The following is a 6259-nucleotide window of genomic DNA, read 5'->3' on the forward strand; positions in this document are numbered from 1 at the left end:
TTGCCTTAAGGAACCAGCAGAAATAGAAATACTGTCCCTCCTCGATGTGTCAGTGTCCGCTCTCATTTCTCTCAGAAGTTGCAGAGGTGGAGGAGCTGATCCAAACTCCCTCCCTATGCTCCCAGGCTCTCCCCTACCCCGTCCAGGAAGCCTGACTTAAAAAGAAAAAGTTCAGAACTGATAATGCTCTGATTTAGCAGAAACAGGTGAAAGGTTTTGCACAGGCGTGAATTCTCCTATTTGCAAACCTAGAAGCCTGCCCCTTCAGCCTCGGCAATTGATCGGAAGGAAGCAGAGGTTGGAGAGTTTTATTGAATTGAATGAAAAGAAGCGAATTTGTGGCCATAAATGCTGGCAATGGGGGATAAACAAGCCGCTTCATCAGGTGTAAATGGATCTAGAGCTCTTCCTGTGCATTTGCACCTGGTGGAGCAGCTTGTTCAGTCTTACAAGCAGGCTGCCGTCCCCCAAAGACCAGCTCAATAAAGCCATTGGCACCAGCATCATTTGAAACACAACCTCTTCTGGCTTTTTAGGGACTCCCAAAGAAGGGGCATCCCCAGCCAGACACACTTCTGCTTTATGGAGAATTGTCTGAGCCAGCAATGGTGCCCAGCTAACTGAAGTGAGCGGACATGGCAGGTGATGCACTTGTTTCATAAGACTGCCAAAGATCAGGGGTTGCAAATTATCATTTTCCAGTCAGTGAGTCAGTTATATTTACTAAGCAGCAGCTGTTGATGGGGTTCAAGTTGACCTAAAGAGGAAGAAAAGACACACTCCCTGAGCTCAAGGAGTTGACTGTGTATGAGAAAGACAAGGCCCTTTTAAGAAATGGGATAATCATGGGGTCATATCAAGGAACGGTGACAGTGTTGCAGAAGAACTCAGCATTCCTGAGGTAAGAAAGGTCAGAGGTACAAGATGGTTAGGGAAACACAGAAACAACAAAGAGCTGAGGCCCAATGCACCATCTTTATCTGGTTCTGTGCCCCTCTCCCAGGCTTGCCAATTCAGCTCAGTTCAAGCCCCGAGTTGAATTTTACAATTTGGTTGCCTGCTTCTTTAAAGAGCCAGCCTGATGCAGTTTAGGGTAGATGGTTCACAGGTGGCAGTGCTTCAGAAGATGGAGGGAAGCAGTGTGACCTAGTGGGAAGAGCGTGGGCCTGAAAGGCAGAGGACCTGGATTCTAAGCCTATCTCAGCGACCTTGGGCAAGTCACTTAGCTTCTATGCACCTCAGTTCCCTTATCTGCAAAATGGGGATTCAGTAACCATTTCCTTTCATTCATTCAATTGCATTTATTGAGTGCTTGCTGTGTTCAAAGCCCTGTACTAAGTGCTTGGGAGAGTACAAAACAACAACAGACACATTCCCTCCTACTTAGAATGTGAGCTCCTTATTATCTTTTCTCTACCCCAGGGCTTGGCATGTCTTAAGTGCTTAACAAATATCACAATTACTATTATGGTAAGAAGAAGCTGATTATAATAATAATTGTGGTATTTAAGCGCTTACTATGTGCCAAGCACTGTTCTAAGCAGTGGGGGAGATAGAAGGTAATCAGGTTGTCCCACATGGGGCTCACAGTCTTAATCCCCATTTTTTCCAGATGTGGTAACTGAGGCACAGAGAAGTTAAGCGACTTGCCCAATGTCACACAGCTGGTAAGTGGTGGAGCAGGGATTAGAACCCATGACCTCTGACTCCCAAGCCTGTGCTCTTTCCACTGAGCCATGCTACTTCTGCTTCTGAACAGGAGCCAGTTAACAATTTCCTTTGTATAAGCTCGCCCAACTACTTTATTGTTGCACCAGGAGGCATCAACCCCATTTAAACATCAGGACATGGAATTCAGAGTTCCTGTATGATATTCTCTGTCACAGTGCTTTACTACAGCAGCAGTTTCCTCCTGTTGCAGTGCCAAGGTAAAGGGAAGTAAAAGAAAAGACCAAAATGAGGGAGTGGCCTGGTCATGCTGACAGGAAATTGAGAACAGCCCCTAGGCCTCATGATGTGGTGCCCACTACAGTAACTCTCGCTTCAGGGGAGGAGCAGAAGAGAAATGTCCCTGGATGCTGATGATGGTCTATAAGGTAGGATCTTGCCTCCTGCAACTTTTTCCTTCAGATGAAAGCAGCAAATTCAGAGAATCCTTATGGGCTTTATTAATAAGAATACTAATAATAATTGTGGTATTTATTACTGTGCACCAAGCACTGTATTAATTGTTGGTGTATATGTAAGATAATCAGGTCAGGCATAGTCCCTGTCTCACACGGAACTTGTGGTCTAAGGGAGAGGGAGAACAGTTATTTTACTCCCATTTTACAGATGTGGAAACAGACAAGGGTGGAGCCAGAATTAGGTTGCAGGGCCCTTGATTCCCAGGCCTCTGCTATTTCCACTAGGCCAAACTGCTTCCCTACTTTCTTTTGTCTTTTTCAACCTGTCCCCTTCCCACAGTCCACCTAGGCACACAGATAGCTGTTTCCGACAGCCGTTGGGGGCCTGATATCCAGTTGAGAAATTTTTGTTGACCCAAACTGAGTGTCATCCTCTTGGAACCAAGCAGTAGGATTGCTCAGGCCTGTAATCAGGATCATAGACAACCTTTATTACCATGGTCTATTTCTTCCAAATCTTCCTATAGAAGCCCAGTTAAAAATTTAAGGCACACCAGCATGGTGAGGAGTGTGTGGGAAGTGTTGGTTTTTTTTTTTTAAGGTATTTGTTTAGCACTTACTAAATGCCAGGCACCGTATTAAGCATTGTGGTAGATACAGAATATTCAAGTTGGACATAGTCCCTGCCCCACATAGGGCTCATAGTCTTAATCCCCATTTTACAGATGAGGTAACTGAGGAACAGAGAAGTTAAGTGATTTGCCCATGGTCACACAGCAGACAAGTGGCAGAGCTGGGATTAGAACCAGGTCCTCTGACTCTCAGGCCTGTGCTCTTTCCACTAGGCCACACTGCAGTGTCAGAGTACAGAGCAATTAAATATTTTTAAAGGGGCCAATTGAATATCTTAAAATAGCCCATTTGTTCCACAGGAACAACCAGACCATTAAATGTAAGCAGCTGCAATTTGGGAGGAGCTAGGCTCGTACTGAATGTTTAGGGGAAACACAAAAACTCCCATGGAAAAGGGGCCTGGTTTTTTTATGCAAATGTTTATTCACTTCTTGAGAGGTAGCTGAATTCCATGTGGCTGCATTACGTATTTATTCTAGGATTCACTTTTCTCATTCAGATCCCTTTTTTGATGCTTCCAATGGATTGTCCTTTGAATACCATCATTTCTGTAAATCACAGTTTGGAACTATCCTGTGGAGCTGAACTGCCTGGCTTCTGAAGCTGTCTGGCTGAAATTGTTAGTGCTAAGAAATAAAATCATAATTAAGCAAGAAAATAGATCATCAAACCGGTAAATATTTAAACAAGCATCACGTTTTATTTTTAAAGTTCCCTAGGAGTTCATGGTAGTTTATGAATAAATTACAGATCATTTTGCCTTCCCTTAATATCTCTCTGTTAGTGTTTAAGCACTAAGGCTATTCTGGATAAAGGAGCTTTGAAGAAAAATTGGCTTGGTTACTAAGTTACCTCAAGAAAGCCAAAGGCACTCTTTGGAGCTCTGTGAGGGTTTGTTAGACAGATGGTACTTGGTGCAATTCAAGGATTCAAATGAAGATAAAGTTACCAACTCTTCAGTGGCAGAAAGAACTGTGAATGGGGGTCCTTTGTCAGGACATTAATGAGAAGTGTAGGTGTCTCCCTAGGGAGACCTAAGGAAATTGGGATAATGCTATTTAATCTAACCTTCCCCAAAGCTACTGGGCCATTCATGCCCAGTAGAGGAGCAGAGCAGAGTAGAAAGCTGATTTCCTTTATTTTTTTTTAAGCTAAACTTACTGGGAGAAGCTAATAGGGGTAACATTTTAATGGGTGGGTATGCTTTTTGTTTCCCTTTGAGAACTGATGTTCTTTCTGCTCACCTGTAAGAGGACTAGTGAAGGCAAGTGAATTCATGTTCGTAAGGCACAGACTGCTCTTGACCAGAGAAGGACCTTATAAGTGCTTAGTGCTGTATGATTAATCAAAATTAGGATGGTACCTGGAGTTGGAAATGCTTTTTTGGATAATCAACAGAGGCTGGATCTCTCTCAGGGTTTGGTCTTTTGATGAAACCTGTACCATTTGCCATAACTCAGCTTTTACTCTTTGGACAGTGAGTGATAATGGAAAATCTTTTCATTATTCATTCATTCAATCATATTTATTGAGCACTTACTGTGTGCAGAGCACTGTACTAAGCGCTTGAAGTACAAGTTGGCAACATATAGAGACGGTCCCTACCCAACAGCAGGCTCACAGTCTAGAAGGGGGAGACAGACAACAAAACAAAACATATTAATAAAATAAATAGAATAGTAAATACGTACAAGTAAAATAGAGAAATATGTACAAACATACAGGTGCTGTGGGGAGGGGAAGGAGGTAAGGTGGGGGGGATGGGGAGGGGAAGGAGGGGGCTCAGTCTGGGAAGGCCTCCTGGAGGAGGTGAGCTCAGGCATCTTGGTTTCAAGGAATGACGACTTGAATGTTTTGGGGGCCATGTACCCTTGGGAGCCAAGGCTAAAGGTCATTTTAGAGAAGCAGAGTGGCTCAGTGGAAAGAGCACGGGCTTTGGAGTCAGAGGTCATGGGTTCAAATCCCTACTCCGGCAATTGTCAGCTGTGTGACTTTGGACAAGTCACTTAACTTATCTGGGCCTCAGTTACCTCATCTGTAAAATGGGGATTAAGACTGTGAGCCCCCCGTGGGACACCCTGATCACCTTGTAACTTCCCCAGCGCTTAGAACAGTGCTTTACACATAGTAAGCGCTTAATAAATGCCATTATTTTAGTGTAATGATGTTCAGGATGAGAGAAATTATCTCTCTCTCTTCCATTCATCCACTGGTTTTCTTGAGGTGTCTCTATCCACACTTTCTACTCCCTGTGGGCAGGGGTCATGTCCACTGTAGAAGCAGCATGGCCTAATGGATAGTGCATAGGTCTGAGAGTCAAAAGGACCTGGGTTCTAATCCCAGCTCCACGACTTGTCTGCTGTGTGACCTTAGACAAGTCACTTAACTTCTCTATGCCTGTTACCTCATCTGTAAAATGGGGACTAAGACTGTGAGCCCCTTGGGGGACAGGGACTGTGTCCAACCTGATTAGGTTGTAACTACTTCAGCACTTAGAACACTGCTTGACACAGTAAGTGCTTAATAAATATGATCATTATTATTATTAGTAGTAGTGGTAGTAGTACAGTGCTCTGCACACAGTAAGAACTCAATAAATACTATTGAAAGGCCTTTCAGAAAGGAAGAGTTTACTTGGCAGGAGTCAGTGAAAGGTTGTGTGATGTGGTGGGGGCCAGACACGAGTGGGATTAGGAAATGGAAGGGCTAGAGGAGTTATCCTGGGAGGACTAGGGTATGAACTTGTACTTCCCAAGCGTTTAGTACAGTGCTCTGCACACAGTAAGCACTCAATAAATACGATTGATTGCTTGATCTCTGTTCTCTTCCTATGTGAAGGGAAGTTTCTGAGCATAAGCAGTCCTCACCTCTCTGATTTCTGACTCAGAAAAGGATCCCATGACAAGTTTGTGGCTGTAGAGTATATTAGGGGATAGGGTTTAGAGGGGTGTCACTTAGGCCCTTAGGGAGATGACCATCCATTTCCAGTAAGTGGACAAACCTTCTTTGAGCAGCTCTGTCATCAGGAAGAATCTTTTCTTATTGGCCTTCCCACATCTCTAAAAGATGCTAGAGTACAACCTATTTTCTATTTTTTTTTAAATATTACTTGTCCCTGTACAGAGGCTTTGGAAACCCTAGGGGCTGAGTTTACATGTAGTGAACTCGATCTAGGTCACTGAGAAGTGTTTTTCACTCTTTTGTGCTCTCCCTCCCTCCTCCTTTATTTTTTCTTTAATGGTATTTGTTAAGCACTTTCTATGTGCCAGTTACTACAGTAAGTGCTTGGGTAGATACAAGATAATGAGGTTGGACATAGTTCTATCCCACTTAGCACTCACAATCTTAATTCCCATTTTACAATTGAGGTAACTGAGGCATGGAGAAGTTACGTGACTTGCTCCCTGTCACATTGCAGACCAGTGTCAGAACCAGGTTTAAAATCCAAATCCTCTGACTCCTAGGCCGTAGGCCTATCCACTAGGCAACATGGCTTTTCC

This window comes from Tachyglossus aculeatus, chromosome 12, assembly GCF_015852505.1.
Source record: "Tachyglossus aculeatus isolate mTacAcu1 chromosome 12, mTacAcu1.pri, whole genome shotgun sequence".
NCBI lineage: Eukaryota > Metazoa > Chordata > Mammalia > Monotremata > Tachyglossidae > Tachyglossus > Tachyglossus aculeatus.